Here is a 26,650-nt window from a genome sequence, read left to right as displayed (position 1 = left end):
AAGACGTCGACTCATCCGACTACAATCCTGAAGCTTCGTGGAGTACTCTTTATGTCGGGAAAATTTCAAGAGTCACGACAGAAACACTCATCGTCTCCAGACTATTCCTGTATTGTACGCAGTACACAATGATATAAAAATGGCTCAAATGGCTCTGAGCACTATGGGACTTAACTTCTGAGATCATCAGTCCCCTAGAACTTAGAACTACTTTAACCTAATTAACCTAAGAACATCACATACATCCATGCCCGAGGCAGGATTCGAACCTGCGACCATAGCGGTCGCGCGGTTCCAGACTGTAGCTCCTAGAACCGCTCGGCCACCCCGGCCGGCACAATGATATAAAATGTGTTCTTATTCTTCTCCATTAAAAACTTCCTTAAGAGCTAAACCACGAAAAACATCCCCAAGTCGCAACAGAACCTCATCTGTACTTCACTGTTGGCACCACACATGAAAGACAGCGTTTTCCAGGTGGTCGTCTAAGCAAAACCCTTCCACCTGATTGCCACCTGGTATAGCGTGATTCACCACTCAGTATCACTCGTCTCCAGGCATCTACTGCCGAGTGGCAACACCCTTTCACCTCGAGCGTCTCAAGAAGCACTGCTTATTAATGTGTCTGTCACGAGAAGCTACTCCACAAGTCTACTCCACTCTTTTTATGCAGTGATGTTGGACGCCGGTGTCTGGAGCGAAATCGACGTTCAAACTCACCCCAAAGCTTGTTCCACTGGGAACCGCGTGCTCAACGACCGCAATATTAGTACAGTAAACGAGAAAAATGGGAGCCTCAGTCGTAATACTTTTGAAATCATTTATTGCAGCAAATCGATTTGTCACAGTGTGACCATCTTCAGTGGTAAAAAAAGTATAAAACTTAAAAATCAGACATGAAGATCATATTATATTATAAGATAATCACATCGAGCACACACAGTACATTCCAAATATTAAAGAGTTGAGTGTTCATGTAATAAAACCACATATTACAATTTCAACTTGGCATCAGTAGAGAACAACATGGCAGCTAAAGAACAAAATTTGAACTGAGCTTGCAGCTTACAATGTGTCCTCTTTACTCAAATAACCCTTTACACAGCGTATACTTTATTAAAAAAAGGGGGACCACGATTTTATGCAGAAGAACAATAAATACCAATTAAAAATTAAAAACACCTTCTTTGTAATACGAGAAATCAGGAATATAAATGACACACTAACAAAATTTTCCGGCCGGAGTGGCCGAGCAGTTCTTGGTGCTACAATCTGGAACCGCGCGACCGCTACGGTCGCAGGTTCGAATCCTGCTTCTGGCATGGATGTGTGTGATGTCCTTAGGTTAGTTAGGTTTAAGTGGTTCTAAGTTCTAGGGGACTGATAACCACAGCAGTTAAGTCCCATAGTGCTCAGTGCCATTTGAACCAATATCCTTGACGCTCTGCCATCAATCAAAGTAGTCCGCGAGCATTCGCACCACCCTACATTGTGTACTTTCGTAATTCCCTGTTAGTCCTAGTTGGTACGTGTCAAAGGAGTGTTTCACAAGCAATCTGCTTATCTGCTTCCTAGAGTGGTTGCATTTCCCTAGTATTCTACCAATAACCGAAGTTTGTCCCCTGGTTTTCCTACGACTGAACGTACGTGATCATTCCATTTAAAAAAAAGTGGTTCAAATGGCTCTGAGCACTATGGGACTCAACTTCTAAGGTCATCAGTCACCTAGAACTACTAAAACCTAACTAACCTAAGGGCATCACACACATACATCCCCGAGGCAGGGTTCGATTTTGCGACCGTAGCGGTCACGCAGTTCCAGACTATAGCGCCTAGAACCGCACGGCCACCCCGGCCGGCCATTTCATTTAATATCCCTCCAAACTTTTAGACGTCCTTATATGTGTGCGTAAACTGATAATAAATGTGGATCAACTACAACTCTTTATGTATTGCTCGTGAAGACATTAGAACAATTACAGCCCGAAAACAGATGATGCAGTCATTTTCTGCTTGCACCACACGCGAATCAGAAGAAAGAGGGGAATTACCCTCTGGCATCCACACCGCAGTGGTCTGCAGAGCATAGATGTAGAGGTATATAGGCAAATAGATGATCACGGCCATATCACAAGCCAGCAGGCGAAGACATTTAGCCCAGGAGATTGAGGCACAATATGTTACTACTCGGTGCGTCAGCGGCCTTTGTCGCAGGGGTGTTTTCACTGTGGATCGGCTCCCCTCTCTGCAGACGCACACTATAGGAGAAATGGGAGGAAAGCATTTCTGAGCTGGTAAGGCGGCCGGCGTTTAATGCGTGCGTAGTTTTGCCGTCGCGGCGTTTACCGACACGGTGCGTTGCGCGCTGGGAACCGTGGCTAATGCGGCCGCGTGAAGGCATTCTGTCGCCTGTGGGAGCCTCTGCCTCCACGGCGATTACGTGTGTGCGTGTGTGCGTGTGCGTGTGCCCACGTCGCAGGCTGACCCCGCGGCAGACGGTATTAGTGCCGGCTTGTTGTCGGCACTGTGTAATGGCGAGACGAGAGGAAAGGCGCGTATCAAATTTTGATATTACAGGGCCCGTGGCCCAGGGGGTGCCGCAAGGACGCAGGCGGCATTCCACAAGCGGCCCACAGGTCTCGTAATCAACGGCGCCAACTTCCGATTCTCGTCCTTTCAGTCTCCCTTTACGTTTACCATTTCCGTAGAAGCATTTACACGCAGATTATCTAGGAATCCCACGTGAGCGTGCAAATGAAACGTAAGACATTTACACAGAAACTTTAATATCGGTTCTGATTTTGCAAGCAATGTAGGAAACACACTCATTGAGCCGTGGCGTTCGTTATTGGCGCGCCAGTCTCTTGGATGTCCATTATCGATCCTTCGATGTTTCTTATCTTTGCTTGCCTTGTTTTCCGCATTCGAGGGGGGAGTGGCAGTTGAGATTTGCTCGGGCGACCTGCTGAGACGCCGCGAGGTACGAGGTGGGAGGCAACCACGTATATGTGGAGCTGGTTGTACGCGGTCTGCCGGTTCAGGATGGGGGATATTTGTTGGCTGCCTGGCTGCTCTCCTGATTTTGCTTACTTTCAGTAAGGAGCGAGCCAGTGGGTGTTCAAAAATGGTTCAAATGGCTCTGAGCACTATGGGACTTAACATCTGAGGTCATCAGTCCCCTAAAACTTAGAACTACTTAAACCTAACGACATCACTCACATCCATGCCCGAGGCAGGATTCGAACCTGCGACCGTGGCGGTCGCGCGGTTCTGGTCTGTAGCGCCTAGAACCGCTCGGCCACTATGGCCTGCTGCCAGCCAGTGGGTGTGTTGGACCTTCCATCGAGCTACTGACCCCCATGAAGATGTCCTCCGCAGACGGGGACGAAACGTTGGGAATTGACACAGAATTCATCAACCGACCACGGCATAACAGCCCGGATAATTATAATGGACATTTATTCTGTACGTTCACGGTGTTTGCATGGTAATCTGTATTTGGCAGTTTTAACGATAGAGGGTGGTCGGAGGCCCGACCCCTCCTCCTTGTCCTCCTCCACCTCCTCCTCTTCACCCCTCCCCCCCCCCCCCCCGCCCCCCTCACTCTCCGAGACGGAATGTGTGTACCCCGCTTGCTTCTAGTGTTACCGTATGAGAAAGAGTGAGAACGTTCTGCACATGTTTGCAAATCGTGTAACGGAGGCGAGACGTGGCCAGTACCAGCCCGGTATTCAGCTGGTAGGATGTGGTTCAAAATGGTTCAAATGGCTCTGAACACTATGGGACTCAACTGCTGTGGTCATCAGTCCCCTAGAACTTAGAACTACTTAAACCTAACTAACCTAAGGACATCACACACATCCATGCTCGAGGCAGGATTCGAACCTGCGACAGTAGCAGTCGCACGTTTCCGGACTGCGCGCCTAGAACCGTGAGACCAGTAGGATGTGGGAGACCGCCTAGAAACCAAGACTGGCTCCGTGGATAGTTCCTTCCCGAATCCTGAAAGCGGCGTGCTGACGTGTGAAGCTACCCGAGCGAATCGTTAACAGTCACTTTTAGGCAGATAAACATCTGTAGCGTGGAAAATTTGTAGTACGCACTTGCAAACGTCCGAAATCAGAAGAAAGATGGCAAAAATACTGTAGTTCCGTTTCTTTGCATTTACTAGTATTACAATAGTGAAATAAACACAAAGCGTCGGTCTTAACTCCATTAGCGCAAATATTTTTTCCCCCTCCGACACGTGCGTATAATTTCCTAGAGCCTTGGTAGCGGATAGCGCCATCAGTTAGTTGTAATCTCCTCGTTCTTACTGCCTTCGTATAACTGCTTCGTTCTTCCATTTTGAATGTGGCGTGCTTCTAATGTCCATGTGCTTTTCACTTTCAGATTACTTTCTGTCCGTTTGGACGGGGACTTCACATCGCTGCCTTTTGTTCTAATGGCCAGCAGGAACACAGTTTTGGCGAAAACTCTTGTCGCAGACTAGCCCCCTCGTAATATTCCGAATACGATTAGAACGTACCTACGAGATTTTACGTCATGAACGTTAAACGAAATTTCGTTGTTTACGGGATCTGGCAGGACGCATTTGAATGTCTGGTGAGGCGCCTCTCCCCAGCGAGATTACTCGTAAGGCGAACACGGCTCGCAGCAGGGCGCTAGGGTGCGCCTCGCTCTTCATATTCATTGGACGCGTCGAGGAACAATTGTGGGCGGCCTCACGGCTGTCACGGCGGTGACTGGCCACAGACTACGCTGGGAACGTTGCCGTGGGTGAACGAGCAGAATTGTTGATAGTCGCTAGGTAAGTGCACAGCCTGGTGAAGGAACATCGTGTCGACAGTGAACAGTGAAAGACTGAAAAGAGTATTTCACTTCAATTCATCATAAGGTGTCCTTTCATATCATATCATCTCTCTCTCTCTCTCTCTCTCTCTCTCTCTCTCTCTCTCTCTCTCTCTCTCTCTCTCACACACACACACACACACACACACACACACACACACAAGCTCTAATCTGCTAGTTGGGCTTGGACAGATCGAATACTGTAGTACTCACATTTCTAGACCGACAAATTCACGCTGCACCAAAGCTACCTTTGGATCATTTTTCCAGTATGTACTTGGCGAACACGTAGCCGGCATAGAATTCTGGTCAGTTTTCTGGTTTTTGTATGCCAATAAGTTGGCAATGTGGGTCCCAAGGGAGGCGTACCAGAGATAACTTCCTGCAGTCGCACTATCATCTGTGTCCTCGGTGGCTAAGATGGACAGAGCGTCTGCCATATAAGCAGGAGATCCCGGGTTCGAGTCCCGGTCGGGCACACATTTTCAACTGTCCCCATTGACGTATATCAACGCCTGTATGCACCTAAGGGTAATCAATTCATTGTATTAATTTAATTGTAATTTCATTCTAACGAGCCGGTATCCTCTATCTGCAACACAAATGCACACGTGGATTAATACTGTTTACGTGGACTGGAAACCTTTACTTATCTGGAACAGAGACCATGTGTTGTGATAGAAGTTCCTCTTGCAGACTTATATAAAGCACATTATTCACTGCTGGTAAGGTTGATTCTGATTGAGATAAACTAGACCTGCTATAGACACTAATCTGGTCGCTTTGTACTGTCGTAGCCTGTGACGAAATACACCCGCTCTGGGAGTAAACTGTCACATGCCAAACTGGATGATTGAGTGAGACTGAGCGGTTGAGTGAGGCCTCCGGTCAGCGGCGGCGGCCTAAAGACATGTTGTCGAGAGGGCGTTGGTAGCGTGTTGCTAGTGGCAGTGTCTTTGGCCTGTCTTGTGACAGGCACACTTCATCCAGCGCATACTAATCAATCTTCGATCAATCTTTCCAACTAGTGAGCTAGCACATAAGTGAGACACTTACATTTATGTGCACTCAACTCTCATTGATCCCCATTGGAATAGTAACTGGTGTGTCGTCGGGTCAAAATAGAGGTTTCCTGCGGAGCACCATGTTCAGCAATGTGCGCTGAACACTATGCACCGAAATACCTTTGCCTAGCGTTTTACTCTGTCGTTAGATACACCAAAGATCGCCTCCTATCCTGCTTTGTATATTGGGCAAGCCTCCGACCTTCATGTTCTGTGATTAGGCGTAGACATCCAACTAATTGTCGTCTACCGGCGACTTCACTGTCGTTGGAGCTGCTTTCCATAGATGAGCTACCCCTACATGGAATCACATCAGACATTAGCTAGTACCCTCATCTTCTCCCCCTGCCCTCTGCTTGCACTCCCCCCCCCCCCCCCCCCCCGTCCCCGCACATCAACTTTAGATGAAAAATCTTTCTTGGAAATTCTTTTTTTAAATGATGAAAGATGAAAGACGAATGGTTTGTTTGTGTGTGTGTGTGTGTGTGTGTGTGTGTGTGTGTGTGTGTGTGTGTGTGTGTGTGTGTGTGTGTGTGTGTTCTAATGAATGACGAAGCAATCTGCGGTGCATCGCAAGTATTACCCACAACTCCTTCTCAGATAAAAAAGCTAACTATCCACAGTGAGGGTAGACACGTGCTATAAAATATACTTCCCCTATGTTACTACTCTCAGCTATGTCAATTGCTTCACTTGCACACTGCAACCCCATTTAAATTCAAACAGGTTGAGATATGTGCACTATACTTACTTTTTGTGAATCACGTTATTGCTGGACTCCTTAGTTTTGAACTGGCACAAATTGGAAGACTTTGGGCTGTTAATGCTATGCGTCTAACAAGAATAATAATAATAATAATAATAATAATAATAATATTGCGTCGAGCCTTGTTTGTGTCAAGTTGAGTGATTGTAGGAAGAAGCAAGACGACTTAGACAAAATTTTCCAATTGGTGTGATGAATAGCAGCTGGTCCTAAACGTGGAAAAATGTAAGTTAATGCGGATGAGTAGGAAGATCAAACCTCTAATGTTCGCATGTAGTATTACTAGCATCCTGCTTGACACAGTCAAGCCTATAAACATTTGGGTATAACGCTGCAAACGATAAGAGGTTGAACGAGCATGCGAGAACTGTGGTAGGGAAGGCGAATGGTCGCTTTATTGGGAACATTTTAGAAAAGTGTCGTTCACCTGTAAAGGAGATCACGTATAGGACGCTCGTGCGACCTATTCTTGAGTACTGTTCGAGTGTTTGGGACCCGTATCAAGTCGGATTGAAGGAAGACATCGAGGCAACACAGAGGCGGGCTGCACGATTTGTTATCGGTAGGTACGAACAAGTGTTATGGAGATGCTTCGGGTACTCAGGCGACGTTCTTTTCGAGAAACACTACTGAGAAAATTTAGAGAACCGGCACTTGAAGCTGACTGCCGAACGATTCTACTACTGTCAACATACATTGTGCGTGAGGACCACACGAGGGCATAAAGTCATTTTCCCTCACTCTATTTGCGAGTGGAACAGGAACCCTCCGCCACGCAGCATACGTGTAGATGTAATTACTGCTGTGCTGTCAATCAATTCATTTACCTGTTTCGGAGCGAGTAATGAAGCAATTCTGGACGACTGTATGTACTTTCTACCATTTGGAGAAGAGATTTTCTTGAGGTATTCAGCATCTGTTACGTGTACGTCTCACTTTTATCATCAGCAATGTAAAGAAAAAAGCACATCATACGTGTGCGTAGTGGGTGCATTATGTGAGGAACCTCTAAAACTCCGCAGGATTAATGCTATTAATTAAGAAAAAGTAATGATTGACAACTTTCATAGTAAATATCAGACTAATATTAATGATCTTTTGAAAATAATTTAGTTTCGTGACTGAAACAGAACCAAATCGTTTAGCTTTTACCCCTCAGAAAATTTTATTTTACCCCTCAGCGGGTTATTACCCCCAGATTGGGAACCACTGCCATAGATGGTCTCGACAGTAGCATAGAAACAACCCACCAACTCCGCCGTTTTCGAATGTCGTTCCCACGCGCAGGGCTAGGCACATAACAGTCTGCCCTTTGTCAAAGACGCTGGTGTTAGTGGCTTTCCGCATTGCGGTCCGGTTACATACTTTTCTTACCCCCTAACGAGCCAAAATCGGCATGTGTAAATGATCTGCTATATTACGTCAATGGCTCCTCCATTACGTACACAAGCGAAACTGGTGTACAGATAGAGGTCTCATAATCATGAAACTCTTGCGAATTGTAAGAAGACATGCAGATTATCAACGCCTGGTGCGAAGACTGCCAACTAAGCTTAATGTTTAACAAATTTAACGTCATGTGCGTCACATGTCGATAAAAAATAACATTGCCCTCACAGAAACAATGGCAAAAAAGGACAAACCTCGATTGTGGATGAAGCCCAGTGAACTGTTTATTTGGAAGTCATAAACGAACGTATAGAACTGAGTAATGAGTATGGATTGTCGCTTTGTATAGAATTATACAGTTCTGGATAACTGCAGTAAAATACAATCCCGAGCCTTCATAAACGTGCACAGCTCCGAGGGGTTGAGCTGTGTCAACACGCCTCCTTATCGGGCCTTGACGGCGGAATGTCCCGGGCGCCTGTGCTTTGTCTCGCTGGCTTCCAGTTAGTTTGTTTTGTCTGTTCCTGTTCCGGTGTTTGTGCTCGGCACGGCACGGCCCTCACACTTCCGGATTTAGTTTCACGCTTCGGCCATTCGGGCTCCCCTCTTTTATATAATTGAGAATGGAAGTAAAAAAGAATCCGTTTCAGTGAAGTGAGCGTATTTCATAGAATTGCTAAGTGAATTGCTTCGGCCTCTAAGAGGGATTTACCACTGGGTAGATTCAGCACAGGTTTGCCAGAGCTCATTCAGTTGTCTTTAACTCCGTGATAAAAAGCTGGAAATTCTGTTTTATTTGAAATTTTATTGAAAAAATAAAACTTCTATGTGAAATACGAACGATTAAAAACTAGTATTGCTGATCTATTCACGGTAAGTTCAAGAGTATCTTGAATACTAATCATGCACAAACTACTTATTTTTCTTTCTGCACGTTTTAGCTTGTGTATCCTGTTGCTAACTTCCGAGCCTAGTTACGACGCTACTCTTTCCATTTAACCCCTGGTCGTCTTTCGACTGTTTCCCCTTGAATGTTACGTTTACATATTTTTCAGAATACGAATATAGTCCAAGCTATCCAAGTTGATTGTCCAGTTTTTTCTATAGTCCTGGATACTTTCGCTATGTGTACTTCTACAGTTATAGCTTCATTCTTATTTCCGTGTTTCTTTTCTTTCTGTATCTGCTCGCGTACCTGCCATTCCTCCTCAAAATCTCACTTTTTACCGTCTGCAATCTATCTCATTTGTTACATTCCGTACTTCACTACCGTACAGCGACGTAATAATGTCCATGATTTAATATAATTTCATCACAGTCTCTGTTCTAACTTAAAATCCTCAGTTTCTCCATGACGTGAAAATTTAATTAATTTCCTATTACCGATATCCATTTCTTCTCTAAAACATAGGAAAAACTTAAAATGTTAAATGAATTTATAGTTTCTACAGGTTTGTTGTCAACGACTATTTTACATCTGATACGTTGTAATCCTTTGGATCCCGTCAGGATAACCGAGAGCGTTAATGAGCTGCTTCCTGGACTCGGGTCGGATCGAATCCACCTGGCGGATTAACGACGAGGGCCGGCATGCCGGCCAGCCTGGATGTGGTTTTTAGGTGGTTTTCCACATCATGCTAGGTGACTACTGGGCTGATTCCCACATTCCGCTGTAATTACACTACTCGCAGACATTTGAAAAAAAAAATAAAGTTCGCACTATTCCATGACTTACACTAGACACAGGCAGCAGGGGTACACTAATTCCGTCTTGGGGGTTCGGGGTGGCGGCAGGAAGGGGATCCAGCCACCGTTTGCAACTAACACTGCCATATCAATGAAGACAAAAGACGTTGTAATCCTTTGAACGTAATAGTTTTATTCCTGTTAATCGAGATATTAAGTTTATTATCTACATCTGGTGTAAGTCATGATCACCTCATTACAAGGATCGCCCATTATTATCAGATACTCAGCGAATAAACGAGCCAGTACGTATTTTCTGTGACGTAAGGTTGCCGAAACACATCTGCATAAAAATTTACAAGCGTCTGAGGCGTACTGTATCTCATCGAATATGTAAACTGATTTTATTCCTTAAATGTTCGTTTCCGGTATAGACTATTTCTGAAATTCTGTCCACGGTTTTAAGTGCTTTTATGACATATAATGGTAGGCCTCTTGCTCATAAAAGCCATTAGGGATGGTTTAGGCAAACAGATTTCTGGTAGCTGTTAACATCAAGGTTTGGATATATTTGTAATGTGCTTTTAGCCATACCGCTGCGTCTCCGCGAGAAATGTTCTCAAAAATTATTGACCCAGCTGGCAGTTTCTGCGACAAAAGTTCCTCGAGTGACTCCCAACTATCTATGCGAGATCGAGGCCAACGCAACCTCGACCGACTATGCAGGTAGATTTCCGAGTGCTGCGCCTCTCTTTGCCGGTCTATGACAAAGGTGATGAAGACGCGACAGGGCTGATGAGACGGCTGCAAGCGTGCGGTGCTGGGACTTCCGCAGGCGCGCTGTCCTGTGCAGCAGCTCCCAGCGCGTCCCGGGCTGCCGGCGCGTAATCGCGTTGCCGCCGCAGCCCTGGGCACGAGCGCCTCTATATTCACGGGGGTTATTTATGCCCCATTCCCGGCACAAAGGGAAGAAGCGCCGCCCTAATCAGATTTAAGGTTTCGCTCCCCCTCGCCGCAGAATTACTGCTTTTCAGCTCCAATTTCTCCGGCGCCCCCGTCAGCGCCTCCGCCGCCTCCAGCTTTTCCCTTCTTTTCCGAAAAAGAAGAAAGTTTTTCTCCTCTGCCTCGCCGCGCCCTTGCTCCCGCAAGATTATCATCTGCATTCTTTCGTATTCAAATTCGCTTGTTAGGTGCGCCGAGATTGGAGGCGCCGTGCACCTGCCAGGGCCGTCACCTCCAGCCTCGCCACGGCCCTTGGCGAGGCGGCGCAGTGGCAGGGAGAGTTTGCCTGGGAGGGTCGCCACCGCACACAAAGTCGCAGCTGTCATTCGTCCCTCTGGGAGGCGCTCGGTTCTAGAGCACCAAGCTGCTGCACAGGACGGACAAAATAATACGAACAGCCTAATATTACACACTGCTAAAAAAAGTAACACCCTCAAAGACTGTGTTCAGAGGCAATGGGGTATATAATATGTGCATATTGCCTGGTTGTGGTGCAACGGTACTGTTCCCGGTTCGATTCCCGGCGGGGTCAGGGATTTTCTCTGCCTCGTGATGACTGGGTGTTGTGTGATGTCCTTAGGTTAGTTAGGTTTAAGTAGTTCTAAGTTCTAGGGGACTGATGACCATAAATGTTAAGTCTCATAGTGCTCAGAGCCATTTGAACCATTTGAACCAAGGGTACTGTAGCCACCTTTCATTAGTCCGGTAGCCCATTTTCACTAGCATTTCTCTTTCTTTTCCTTGTTTCTCTTTCCTCATAACTCTCATAGTGGTCTGATTGAATGAATGTGGTTGTGTGTCACGTTCCTAGACGGTGGCGTGGTCTGCTGCAGAAAGTCTGCGATAGTCATACAGATGCAGCAGCAGTTTTACAGAATAGCCAACTCTCGTAGTGGTCAAGTAGGCAAAGAGGTTTGCGCTACTTGCGAGAAATCAACCTGCGTTAGGTTGGCGGCGGAAATGGCACCTTTTGTTTTCCGGGCCACGCGGAGCGTGGAAAAGGCTGGAGAAGAAAAATGGAGGCAGTCTGCCGCCGGTACGGGAAGCGTCCACAGCTGTGCTCCAGTCGAAGAAGGGTGAGTTAGACTGACCGCGTGGGGCGCTGTTACTTGGCGAGAGGAGTGCTGTTAGCTTTTGGTCTCGCTTTTCAACTCTGAAAGATTGCTCTGCCTTGTGGCAGCAAGGAATGCAAAACTTTGGCAGATTATTCTTTTATAAAATTTCTATAGCAGACTTGGATCCGCCGGAGTAGCGCCACACAAAGGTAACGATAAGAATGAGCACTCGCTCCTGTATGAATGTCTGTTTGCCTTCAGCTGTGTCTGTGTAAGCTTTTATTTTCCTAAATATTAATAGCTTTGCCTTCTCGTAAATTTTCCTTGCTTTATGTATCTTTCGTCCGTGGGGAGCCAACCACGAGGTTGAACATTAGAGTTTGTTGGGCTACCGTCATCACTAACTGTTCGATCTCACGTTTGTTCTAAAGAATGTTAACTGTTCATGATTGTGTGATGCCTGACATTGTTGCAACTTGGCCACGATACCTAGAAATTGCGTCTCCTCAAACCACGTGGGCACGCGGGTGTACTGCGAAACGTGTACCGTTTCACGAGTTATTGCGATCAGTTATCAGGCAACAACAGTTGTATGAATGATTCACACCAATGATTTTAGGTGTAGATTATAGCGGTGAATGTATCGATGCTTTTCTTTAATGTTTTAGGAATTAATGTTATCAGCAATTGTGTACATGCCTCACATCCATATCTTACGAGTTCTTCTCGTGTTTCCACCTTAACTTCGTACACGATGTCTTTCATCCACCCCCAGATGCGGTAGTCTAGGGGTGTTAAATCTGGGGATCTGGCAGGCCAGTTTATAGGGCCACCGCGACCTGTCCATCGATGTGGGAATTGCCGATTAAGATAAGCTGTTACCACATGGTGCAAGAGTGCAGGTGCCCCGTCATGTTCGACGTAAATGTGACGTCTTGTTTCCAGCGAACATCTTCAAGAAGCTGTGGCAAGTCTTCTCGTAAAAAGTTAACGTACATCCAACCATTTAAATTTCCCGGGAGAATAAACGGCCCCAGGACCTGGTCACACACAACCCCACACCAGGCACTGACATTGAATGTGCGTTGAAACTGAGATACTGCCGTTTCATGGGGATTTTCGTCTACCCAGACATGCAACTCGTGCATGTTGGTGAAGCCTTCTATCGTACAGGTTGCCTCATCACTGAACATTATGAAGCGATAGAGCTGCCGATTTCCACTTAACCGGTTACAGAAGTGCAAACGGTTGGCATAATCATGTGGCTCCAAATGGTGAACTTTCTTCACGTGAAAAGGACACAGTCCATTCTCATGAAGAATCCTACATACTTCAGATTGTTAAACGTTCAGTCGGGTAGCTAGGCTTCTTGTACTTCAACGAGGAGTGCGCTCTACTGAATTAAGAATGTTTTCCTCTTCTTGAACGTCACGATGTCTTTCGGAGTGAATACGAATACTGGGGAGGGTACCAGTTTCTAGCGATGTTCGATATGTTCCACTATATGTTTCGGCACACGGAATCCTACGATTAGGATACCGACGGTGAAATTCGGCAGCTTTCACATAGCCCAAAATGTACACCACCTCTCCATACTCCTGCGATGAAAACTTGTACGGCATACGTGAAATATACTGAACACAGGAGACTACAACAGTAAACAGTGACTGCAGTATCAACAACGTTGTTGTTGTGCAAACGTACCACTCGTTGCACTTGTGTACCAAAGAATGATCGTGTGTCCTGTGAACACAAGTGTAGCGCTAATACACCGTGGCATGTTTCAGAACTCTGTTGTAGCTCCTTAATTATGGATCTGACCACATTAGTGTATTTACATTTTTTGTTCCAAATAAACTAAAGATAACCTCCGGTAATGGTCAGATGTACGTTAACTTTTTACGAGAAGACTTGCCGCAGCTTCTTGAAGATGTCTCTTGAAACAAGACGTCACATTTACGTCGAACATGACGGGGCACCTGCACTCTTGCACCATGTGGTAACAGCTTATCTTAATCGGCAATTGCCGGCCGCGGTGGTCTCGCGGTTCTAGGCGCGCAGTCCGGAACCGTGCGACTGCTACGGTCGCAGGTTCGAATCCTGCCTCGGGCATGGATGTCCTTAGGTTAGTTAGGTTTAAGTAGTTCTAAGTTCTAGGGGATTAATGACCACAGCAGTTGAGTCCCATAGTGCTCAGAGCCATTTGAACCATTTTTTTTAATCGGCAATTCCCACATCGATGGACAGGTCGCGGTGGCCCAATCAACTGGCCTGCCAGATCCCCAGATTTAACACCCCTAGACTACTGCATCTGGGGGTGGATGAAAGACACCGTGTACGAAGTTAAGGTGGAAACACGAGAAGAACTGACAACGCATTATCGTTGCCGCGGCGTCAATAAGGAACGAGCATGTGAAATTATGAAATGCTACTCGCGCGGTTCACTTCCGTGCATATCTTTGCCTTCAAATGCAGGGAGGAAATTTTGATGACTTGCTTTAAATCCACTCTGAATGCAAGAGACTGTTACAAAATTGTGTAAATTAATTATTATGTGCAATTTCGATAGTGAAATCCTACAATAAAAGTTTTTTCTGCCATTTTCTGAGTTTTTCAATTATTGTATCTTCTTAATTATGATCTGATCCTGTTACTTTATTTACATTTTTTGTTCCAAATAACCTAAGGAATACCCTCCAGAAACCAGGGGAAAAGCTCGCGACTCACCCTGTATACAACCGTGGGGTAGGTACAAGTTGCCTTTTGTCTGATGTTTTCAAAAACTGTATCAGCCTGGAATGCATGTGGAACGGTTTTCGTTGTCCGTGCACTAAAAATTTAAACCCTGAAACATTAATCTTAGATTCTGAAGTCGCAGTTCACGAGGCGACACGGAAACTGCTTCGAAACGTTGGCATTATGGGTTGCAGTTTTCACTTAGCTCAGGTAAGAAATCGAAAGATGGTCTAAAGATTCTGAAATATGTTTGCTTTAAGATTTATATGACACAGAGTTGAGCATTGCTCCCAATCACAATCAGTTAAATTGTTTTCTAGACTATGTCCTTGAAAATTACGTAATTTTACGAGACATATACCGACAGATGAAATTATTACTATAAATGGTGCACAGCCGTTTCATCGAGATTTAAAACAACAATTTTTAATAACCCCATTCTTTTATGCACGAGTTTGCGGAAATTTTAAGGCAACTGCAAGTGAAAATTATCTATGCTTTAACGCACTGCATTATAAAAGACAAATAAATAGGCGTGACCGTGCAAATCGTGTTGTTACTGAACTGTGGGACAGATATCAATGTGGTGAATTATGGCTATTGGAGTACGTAAAAAGAACTGCACATCAGCTCCGGCCTATCCCAGTCTAGGAATAAGAGTTTCATCAGGACAATCAGTGTGCTGCGCTGCCTATTTCAAAGGTAAGCTTTATATTTGCGGTTGTGATTTCCACTATTGTGCGATGATCACGGCGTATGAAGCGTGCGCATTTTCAAGATGGAAGTGTAGCCTGGTGTGGTGTGTGTACTGTAAGACCTTCGGTACACACACCATCAGATTATTTGACTTGTCGCTCTAACGAAGTAGGCGAGTGTCAGCCATATGTCTCGTGGTCTTATCGTGGCGTATTTATCTTCTGCCGTTAGGACAGACGATAGAAATGCCACTTGCACGCTTAGAGTAGCTGATTGACGGTGACGAACTTTAAACAGAACTTGATTAATTTTCACACACATTTATTAAAATAATAAAAAGAGTAGACATTACGTAACTTGATACTGGATGCTGTTTACAACTGACAATCTGAAGATCCTCTGGTCTTGGTACGTTAATCTTATTCTCACATATCTCTGATACTTGACAAAGTGTCTATTCATTTATCTTCATGGCTATGTACAGCAGTATGATAATCTTCTTAGGTGCAGACTGAAACTTGACTATAGACTGGTACAGACAAATGCAGACTGACTAGTCTGAGGTCTGCACACTCGTTATAATACCTCGCGCGTTCAGGTATCACTGCGCGAGTGTGATCCGCGAGGAGAAAAGGTTCTACTTTAGCAGCAGTCTCATTGGCTGCGCTACATATTAATACACTGACCGGCGGAAGCAGAATTTGGTCCGTCTCTATGACTGCGCCATCTTGTAGTGGCGAGACGGACGAGCGCTGCGCCTGCTCTGTTGTGCTGAGCGGGGCGCGCTCTAGTGGGAAAGTTGTGTACGCGCTGACTACGCGAAACTATGTACACAACACTACTATTGTCCGATGTCTACACTGCAATCACGGCGTATGAAGGGTGCGCATTTTTAAGATGGAAATGTAGCCTGGGGAATTCGGTATGTTGGTAAAGGATATGGGTGGAGGAGGGTAAGCTGATTGGGAAGAATAGTTGGAGTGCATGGCGTTCGAGGATATGCACGGCGTGATGAAAGGAGAGAGGGGCAAAAGTGCATGCCACATTGGCAAGACCGCGATGGGTTGGGTTAGTCAATGGAAATACATAAATGTGTTTATTTAGTGCGTTTCTGTGCGGCAGGTCCCGGCGGAGGTTCGAGACCTCCCTCGGGCATGGGTGTGTGTGTTTGTCCATGGGATAATTTAGGTTAACCTTTTCCACCCTGTGAGAAAATTTCTGAAAAGTTTATCTGTTGGGTATCAATCCCTATACTTTGACATCTGGAATTAGGTAAAAATACTGACAAAATTCTCAGTGTGATAGTCTGTTCAAGGAGTCGCTAGCTTCATCCTTGTTACTCAAAATACAAACATTTATAATATCGAAAAGGCACTCCATGCCTGGGTTTGAACAACTTACATAAGTTAAATGAAATATTCTTAATCTAAAATAATGCAGGAATTGCTTAAACTAACTTAATATAGAAAAAAATATTTTGTTTGTCTTGGTATCGCAAGGCTTTGTCTTTCCACTGAAGTTCGAAACGATCCGCTGTGTTCTGATGGTAACAATAGCCAACAAAACAACTGTGAAACAGGAGCTGTGAACTCACAGAATCGTTGCAGTCCATAGTTACACAGGAAAGTGATGTTGTTGAGCCACAGCAAATTTGAAACTGAATCCGCATGGTTGTGTGGGCCAGGGTGGAAAGGGTTATGTAGTGTTGTCAGCTTAGGCACTGATGACCTCAGCAGTTCAGTCCCATAAGATTTCACACACACACGCACGCACACGTACACACCCTATTTTGTGTGTTTAATGTCTCCGACGGAGGGCAGAAGAGAACGGCTTCGAACACGTGCTTTATAACGGGTCTGATCTGACATAACGTGAGAACTCCCGGTAATTGCACTATGCACCATATGATTTCAGGCTCAGGACGCGACAAGGAAGGAGGTGGCGGTTGTGGTCCGCTTCCGGGCGGGCAGGGCTGGAATACGTTGCGACGGTGCGCGCCAGGTAGCGCTGCTGTGCTGTCCCGGCGATAGCGGCGCGCTTTATGGCCTGTAAACAAAGCGGTCATTACGAGACGGGCCGCCATGCCTCGCATTGCGAGAAACACAAAACACCGGCCGCTGCTGCTCTGTTTTATGGGGCATAAACAGCTGCGTCATTAGCGATAAAGAAGGGCCCGCTTCCTTCCGCGCGCGGCATCTCTCGGCGAAGAGGCCTCCGGACCGACACGCCGGTCTCCGAGTGCAGTCTTCTATTGAAGGAAACTCGTTCTGGGCAGTGTAAAATTACGGCGCATGCTCGCAGCATGGTGCAAAACCCTTTAGTCCTTCTGGTCACTGGGACAGGCTTATACCGTCACCCTCACGAAGACCACCTGCGTTATTGGCTGAAACGTCCTACGTCATGACGAAAACACAGATGAAACTTTTTGAAACAATCTCTGCACATTTATGTCTTGTGATGTAGAGTTATTGAAGCGCAGGGTGGTTATAAATGAACTTTCACTGCTTGAGAGGCCCCTATGAAAAACGATTGATTCTAGGACAAGGAAACTTTCACTGCTTGAAAGCACCCCCATAAAAAACGATTGATTGTAGGACAAGGAAACTTTGTAGAATCATTCGTGAGCCGTCCGTGGCTAATGTTCCCGCCATCATGTATTTAACACCCTGTTTTTAACGTACTTCCACCTCACAACGTTCAATTAAATTACTGGTGTCTCTGAGTTGCTGCTTTGGCTTACCGTGAGCGACACTAGCAGCGCGTATCAATATATCCCGTCTCGTAGTATCTTTGCTCGACTGCTATTACTTTTCGGTCGTTGTTTGTCGTAAACCAGTTCGGGTCGCGAGTTCGGGCTTCCAGTCAGTTGCAACGAGCCTGGAGCGCAGTCCGGACCTGCCAGTCGGAGAGTTGCAATGCGGCACTAGTGCTGTGAGGTCTGCGCCGCCAGGGCTCGCCCGACCACTGCCGCCACGTATCACTTGATACAGGCCACGGTCTTGGTGGATCGTCGGTCGGTCGGTTGGTCGGTTGGTCGGTCGGTCGTACTACCGGACGACACGTTTTGGCTCGTCAATCGTTCATGAGTCGGCTGTGTGTGTGTGTGTGTGTGTGTGTGTGTGCATCGACTCCCGATTTGTCTTCGTGCGTGCCTAGTTACTGTTGGGTATCGTTCAGGTCTTCGTGCAAGTGTTTGTCTGGTTGTGTGTGTAGTTGGCGTTATTTCCACTGACGACTATTTTAGATGTTGTCGGTGTTGTGAGGGTAATCGGTCGGTTGGTGCGGACCAGGGAGGATATCTCCGTGCGGTGCAATCGGCTGGGTCCGCTGGCGGTCCCTGCACAGTGTCGGAGCGTGTATGAAGCTGTCGGATTGCTTCGTGGCTCACCGACCCAGGACGTCAAAGTAGCTTGGTGTTCACTGTTGGAGAGCTTTTCCTGTGAGCAACACCGAGTGTTTGTAGTGGTGAAATTGAGCCGCCGTGCGGTGGAATTAACTATATTGGTTCACTACAATTCAAGTACACCGGCGGATTAACGTAGTTTCAGGCTGCGTCCTTTCCTCACCTGTTGCCGCTGTCTAATATGGTGTGTAGCTTTGACAGCTTAATACATATTTCATTGTGGGTAATCACGTCCGTAACAGTTTGGTCTTTGAGTTTTTATGCACTGATGGTGGCTAGCAAGTCGTTTGGTCAGTCGGTCTGTGACTGTCTCTTGGTTGGGTTACTGACGGATCAATTGTAGCCGAGCCCACCACCTGTCTCACCTAACAAGGGAACCTCCCCATCGCACCCCTCTCAGTTTTAGTTATAAGTTGGCACAGTGGATAGGCCTTGAGAAATTAAACACAGATCAATCCAGAAAACAGGAAGAAGTTATGTGGAGCTATGAAAAAAATAAGCAAAATATGCAAACTGAGTAGTCTATGCGCAACATATGAACATCTGGATAGTGTGAGCTCAGGAGCGCCGTGGTCCCGTGGTTAGCGTGAGCAGCTGCGGAGCGAGATGTCCTTGGTTCAAGCCTTCCCTCAAGTGAATAGTTTAATTTTGTATTTTCAGACAATTATTATCTGTCAGTCCGTTATGTTTTCATCACTTTTTTGGGAGTGATTATCACATCCACATGAAAACCTAAATCGAGAAAGGTAGAAGAATCTTTTTACCCATTTGCCAAGTATACAAGTTAGGTGGGTCGACAACATATTCATGTCATGTGACGCACATGCCGTCACCAGTGTCGTATTGAATATATCAGACGTGTTTTCCTGTGGAGGAATCGTTTGACCTATGACCTTGCGATCAAATGTTTTCGGTTCCCATTGGAGAGGCACGTCCTTTCGTCTACTAATCGCACGGTTTTGCGGTGCGGTCGCAAAACACAGACACTAAACTTATTACAGTGAACAGAGACGTCAATGAACGAACTGACAGATCATAACTTTGCGAAAATAAAGAAAGTAAACTTTTCACTCGAGGGAAGACTTGAAGGGAGGACCTCTCGTTCCGCAGCTTCTCACGCTGACCACAGGACCACGGCGCTCCTGAGCTTAGACTATCTTTGATGTTTATTCTTGCGCATAGACTACTCAGTTTGTAAATTTTGCTTATTTTTTTCATAGTTCCACACAACTTCTTCATATTTTCTCGATTGATCAGTTTTCCAATGCCTATCCACTGTGCCAACTTATAACTAAATCTGAGTGGGGTGCGATGGGGAGGTTCCCTTGTAAGTGAACGTTAGCGTTTCGAGTGCAGCCTCCCCCCCTCCCTCCCCCCTCTGTAGGCGTCTGAGTGACGTTGTCTATACTGTCCTTTTCATGGGTGTTTAATGCTTTGTTGGTAATCTATCGTAGCCAACGCTTTAAAAGAAAAAAAAATATTTGTTGTCTTTTATGTAAATCAATTCAAGTAAATCAGTTGTAGGCCTTCAGCCGCTTAAAACCTTATTCTTGAATTTAGTTATTGTCCTTGCCTTGCTTTTTCATTTAGTGTGCGTTCCCCCATTGAAAACTTAAATGTTTAGGTGTTTTTGGAAAATCAGCTGTGGGCCTTCAGCCGCTTAAAGCTTTATTCTCAAAATTTCCCCTTAAGCGAAAGCATTGCGGCCTTGTGGCTTAAAAGATTATGGTAATATATTTTAAAATTTAATTGTGGCCTTCAGCCGTTTGTATTGCAATTTGTTTATGTATATCTATCCACTTTGCCTTGAAGCTTTCCGCATATATATTAATCATTTTATTTGCCATTTGATCTGCATGTCTTCAGTCACTTGAAATTTATATTGTTGCTTTTAAGATTTCTTTTTTTGGAGGCCTTCGGCTGAGAAAGAATTGGATTTTGAAACTCGTAGTTGCAAAGCTTCGGCTATGTGCCGTTTTGATTTAAAGGTATTATTAAATTACAATAAATTACAATTTTGAAGTGAAACTGACCGACAACTTATTTGGCCCTTTCCGCAATCCTAATCACCTGTTCTGCCCAGCAGGTTTATTGGGCACTTCAATTCGTAAGGACATGCGGAAGAGAATAAGGAATAAACCTTCTGAAAGGAAAACATTTAAAACACGAAAGGATGGTAACATTTGTTAATTTTGTACCAAGTTTGTGGTCCAAGTTGCAAATGTTGCTCAATGTGACGACCATATGCATCCACGAAAGCTTGGAACCGCACTAGAGATACCACTTCACAAATCTTCGCAGCGCTTTTCGAATGGCCGACTATGGAATGTTCAGCCGTGGTGACAAAACTATTGCACTGCTTGAAGATTGCACATTGTGTCCAGCAATCTCAGCCATGGCAGCAATAACTTATTCAACAATTCCTGGGACAACTGGACGTCGGCCTCTGCTAGGAGCAATCCCCAAGCTGTCAGTTAACTCGGACTTACGCATTATGTTCCTCAACCCCGGTGCGCGAAAAAGAGGACTTTTCCCTATTCATTTAATGCACAGATACTAGCTAAGAGCGGCATCAGTGTTACTGTTGTTTTGAGAAAACAGTGTTAGAGTAAAGCCCCGCTCGCAATGTCTAGACCCATCTTGACTGTCTAGACCCATTTTGACTGTCTGCAACTATAAAGCAAACTAAGGCTTGTGTTGCAATCCTATGTCGCCATACGAGTAATGGCGCCTAACGAACAGTCATGGCTCTAACACTATTGATAATCCAAATGCTATAGCGCACATCCTAAAGGTCATCCCTATACAGTTGGGTACCCATACAGTAAATACTTCTTGTAAAATTACTAAATATGCAGCAACCAGTCGCAAAATCGTGTTTTATTTATTCACTTTTGCAAATCGATTGCAACTGATTAACAGCCATCATCGGTGCCTTCAACAAATATGTGCCCTGAGTAGCAATACTGTCTTAAGCAGAGGTCAAACATAACTTTATGTTTGACGTATATGTGAGTCGCTGTAATGCGTACTCCACAAATTATATTAGAAATGTAACAGAGCCAAACACTCGGCGAAGTAAGGAATCAGAAAAAGAAATTTCGGGTACAGCCTTTCTGCCATACATTCCCAGAGTGACGGACAGAATCGGCCGTATATTGCGGAAACATGGCGTAAAAATGATTTTCAAACCGACAAGAAAGATCAAAGGGTGTCTTAGATCGGCAAAGGAGAAAAGCGACCCACTTGCAATGTCGGGAATATACCGTACACCATGCACATTCGGAAAAGTTTATGTTGGAATGAATGGACGACCAATCAACACCAGCATCAAATAACATAAGGGACATTGCAGGTTGGGGCAGGTGGAGAAATCGGCCGTGGCAGAGCACGCACTGAGTGAGACCGACCACGTAATAAAATTCGCCGACACGGAAGTTCTGGCTGTAGAGAACCACTACCACACGCGCCTGTTCAGAGAAGCTGTAGAAATAGAAAAACACGCGAACAGTTTCAACAAGAAAGAGGAAAGCCTTACGGTAAACGGATCCTGGCTTCCCGTACTGCAGTGAACGACCGTCGCAGGTAGCAAGAGGAGAATCGCACCGGAAATGAGCGCGGAGAAGCCCTCGGACGATGGCGCGCCAGGTACATATAGTCTGCGGCCGCGAGCTCGGGTCCAGACATTTCTGGCTAGGAACTAAACATCTATGGTCCATAGAACGCTAACACGACAGTACTGGCGAGCCCCTGCAACACAGTTATTACTGGGAACCCAGATGCGCGACCAGCCGAAAAACAGGCAACCGCAGGGAAACCGTACTGTACACAGCACGCAAACCAGCCACACACACCCCCTACACCGTCTGTGAACCGATCTATGACCGATCGCCGACTAATCTACAACGACCTAGAACTGTTGCAGGGACGCAGCAACTGCAGCAAGCGCCGCAACGAGCTCCAGCAACGACAAAGGTAACGATGCACGATACCTCGAACTAACACAACCACACCTTGCATACACTGTCGCAGATAGCAAGCCGCTACTGCCCTTACTACCCTTCCTACTGTCGCACAGGTTTTTTTCCCTTGGCTCTTGCCTTGGCACTTTTTTCCTCTGCCATTACAACCGCTACCCTTCAATCGTTTTCGACCACTTCTATCTCCTGATGGACCATGTTAATGAGTAATCGTACCCAGACGCATGGACAACATCACAGCCCGCATCCTGTGACGCCTGATTAAAAAACTAACATGTTTACGGAGGTGACAGTAGAACTTTTGGTTTGGTCACCACGTTGGTGTGGGCGTGGAGGGGCCACATCCTCTATTAAAAGAGCTCGACTCCAGTTCAGCACCGGCAATGGAGGGTGAAGCTTTGACAATGCCAGCCACTCGTGCTGGCGAAACGTCAGTAAAATCATTAGATGAGCGTCGGCCGAAGAACCCCATACAGAAGCCAATAGGCAGTTTGTCAGCAAGTGGCCACGAAAGCCTTAACAATTTTGTACTTCTCGGAATTGTCAGAGTAGTGCACCTTACTACTGGCAGATTATGTTGTTTTAATGGTCTATTAAATGTGTACGAAGGTTAAAGTAAATCTGTGATCCTAAAGTCGTAGCCTCCCCTTCTTAGACGGGTTAAGTGCGATCTTGTTTATTTTCGCCAGTTGTTTTGTCCGACAATTTGCCGTTACACAGTTTCGATTATTTGCGGAATACTTCTTCCTGTCGTTGCGTCCTACTTTTTCGTAACAAGGGCAGTCGGCAGAGCAGTTGTGAGATGGAGTAATTTTATTTTTCGCAAAATCGGCCTCGAACAGGCCTCGTGTTTCACCGTTCGGCCGGCCAGTTGCCGTCTGGGTGTCACAGATAGCGGTAATGGCGATGTTAAGCTGCGTGCGCCGTGTCGACAAATTGGACGGAGGCGTGCGGGCCGCTATCGGCTCCCCGCGCCGCAAGTCCGTAACGCGTGTCCGCAGTAAACAGGGAAGGCGCGGTCGAGCGTTACCGGCCCGGGGCGGAATACATTACGGCCGGCGGTAATTGGATACGGCCATTTCCAGCGGCGGTGGCGGCGCGAATCTCGCACTGCGCCACCACTGTGCGGGGTAACGAGTTGTGGCCGTCCGCGGTCGCCCCTCGGCTTGTTCGTCAGTGCGCATCGCCTTGTTTCAACGAGGCAGTACTCGGTTCGAGGCCGGGGTTGGCGCGCTTGCGGGGCGCTACCAATCGCCCGCTCTCCCACTTTGGTCAGGGCAACAGGCTTCCTGGTGACAAGTCTGTTACGGTTGTCACTAGAATCGCATACTTAGCCGGCTGAAGTGGCCGAGCGGTTCTAGGCGCTATAGTCTGGAACCGCGCGACCGCTACGGTCGCTGGTTCGAATCCTGCCTCGGGCATGGATGTGTGTGTTGTCCTTAGGTTGGTTAGTTTTAAGTAGTTCTACGTTCTAGGGGACTGATGACCCAAGCAGTTAAGTCCCATAGTGCTCAGAGCCATTTCATTTATAGCATACTTAGCCTCTCTGTTCAGCTGGGATGCGGACGCAGTAGACTCATTGGCCCTCGTAGCTTTAGACAATCACCACGTTGACATTTAATCTTCGTTCATCCATTATGGATCGTGGGATGACGGCTGGCATGAACTTCTTGATGCAATAATTTTCCAGCAGCCGTATGTATTTTATTTTATTTTATGAACTATGTGCTACCAGTTTCGGCATTACATTGATGCCATCTTCAGTCCCAACTCGTCATTGCCGGGCGGTGTGGCCATGCGGTTCTAAGCGCTTCAGTCCGGAACCACGCGACTTCTGCGGTTGCAGGTTCGAATCCTGCCTCGGGCATGGGTGTGTGTGATGTCCTTAGGTTAGTTAGGTTTAAGTAGTCCTAAGTTCTAGGGGACTGATGACCTCAGATGTTAAGTCCCATAGTGCTCAGAGCCATTTGAACCATTTTTTGAACCCACTCTTCATAGTCGTAAAATCGCTATACACGGAAGGAGCCACGTAACTGCATCCGTGAATCAATCGTCCTGCAACAGCTCTTGGTGGCCAAGCGACACAGTCTGTTCGATTCCTCTACTGAAAGCGTGCTCTGTCAATCCCAGTCAGATTCAACGAATACTGTTAACAATGTGTAAACGTTTGCATCCATGTCTATTCTCCGCAAGCGGTGTGTGGCAGAGTAATTTCTGTGCCACTGTCACTTATACGTCACTGCTCCAGTCGCCAGTGGCGAGTGGGAAGAATCTGTTGGTAAACATCCGTGAGAATCTCTCTTATTTTACCTTCAACATCTTGTTGCGATATGTAAATAGGAGGAAGGCAAATATTGGTCGACTTCTCTAGGAACGTACTACCATACGTTGATGCACGACACGCCTCTTGCAACGTCTGCCAATAGAGTTAGATGAGCATATCCGAGACGCATTCACGCTTACTAATTGAAATCATAGATAGGCTGCTCTCCTTCCGATCTTCTCCATTTCCTCTATCAACCCTACCTGGTAAAGATTCCAGACTGTTGTTTCTTCGTGAGTGTAATATATTTCCTGAGGACGTCGAACGAAAACATGAATTCCCTGACAATCAAAATAAAATGGTTCTGATTTGGATCACAGTCTGTGTCGCCTGGCCACCAAGAGCTGTTGCAGGACGATTTGATTCACGGATCCAGTTATATGGCTCCTTCAGTGTATAGCGATTTGACTATGACGAGTAGGGCCTGAAGATGGCATCAATGTAATGCCGAAACTGGTAGGGCATAGAAGTTCATAAAATAAATGTCTACAATACATAAGGCTGTTTAAATTATTGCATCAAGACGTTGAAATTTGGTAGAATTTGTGGAAGAAGAAAACCATAATTGAGCAACCATTTCCACCGATTATGAGCGTCAGTTGCTTTTCATGAATCGTCTCTTTAAATAATTTGCCAAATTTCGTATGCATGAAGCAGGGAGGTTAACAGTATTTCCTTAATGTGTTGTTGTGGTCTTCAATCCGAATACTGATGAGGCTCTCCACTCTAGACTACCCTAACGACATTTTCCCGAGTAGTCTGTGCCCTAACAATCGAGTGGGGGAACAGTTTTACATCCGAAATATATTACGAAAATGGGTAATCTGCACGGTAGAGCTGAATGTCCTTTCAGCCGTTCGCAGTGCGAATACAGCAAGGGCCGGCTTTCTACTGTTAACAGTCCTTTTTCGACAGCGTGCCAAAAGTAATGCAAGCGAAATATTTTGGGGAAACACTCTCACGCTTTTTAAATAAAGCAAACAACTTTATTTACAAAAAATGGTTCAAATGGTTCTGAGCACTATGGGACTTTGTGGTCATCAGTCCCCTAGAACTTAGAACTACTTAAACCTAATTAACCTAAGGACATCACATACATCCATGCCCGAGGCAGGATTCGAACCTGCGACCGTAGCAGTCACGCGGTTCCGGACTGAGCGCCTTAACCGCGAGACCACCGCGGCCGGCCTTTATTTACATTAGACGTCTTTATTCTCTATGCCTACATATTTTCGTACGATAGTCTCCCTGGCGACGAACGCATTTCTCCAAAAAGAGATCAGTTTGTAGATACCCTCACTGAAGAATGTTTAACTTTGCTGACGCAGCCAAAACCTCACCTCTCCTTGTACCACTCCATCTCTATCAAAGGGAAGTACTCGAAGGTATTCTTTAGGCTTTGGAAATAGTTGAAAATAGGATGGCGCCAAGTCGGGAGTGTATGGAGGATGACAGTGAATCAAGGCGTCGGATTGTTGCAGATGTCACAGTGCTTCTGTGTGGTATGGTACTGTCGTGCAGAAGGAAGAGGTGCTCCAACTCTTCGAATTCGTGCTTTAGTTTTTTGAAACTCATCATACTCGGGCTCAAATCGCAAAGCAGATTGTTGATAGGTGTCCAGTCTCGTCTGTTTCACGTCGCAAGTGAGCATTCGAGGCACACGGTTTCACGTACCCACGATCTGCAATGATGGCCTGTA

General features: G+C 46.0%; 1 protein-coding gene across 3 annotated transcripts in view; it reads right to left on the bottom strand.

Moving 5' to 3' along the window:
• Positions 1 to 26,650, bottom strand: part of LOC126266830 (protein slit) — a 1,561,007-nt gene that overhangs the window by 297,287 nt on the left and 1,237,070 nt on the right. The gene's annotated exons all lie outside the window — the stretch shown is intronic.

This window comes from Schistocerca gregaria, chromosome 4 (genome assembly GCF_023897955.1).
Source record: "Schistocerca gregaria isolate iqSchGreg1 chromosome 4, iqSchGreg1.2, whole genome shotgun sequence".
NCBI classification, from domain to species: domain Eukaryota; kingdom Metazoa; phylum Arthropoda; class Insecta; order Orthoptera; family Acrididae; genus Schistocerca; species Schistocerca gregaria.
The sequence above is the reverse complement of the archived record's forward strand: the minus strand, read 5'-3'. Positions and strand labels throughout refer to the sequence as shown.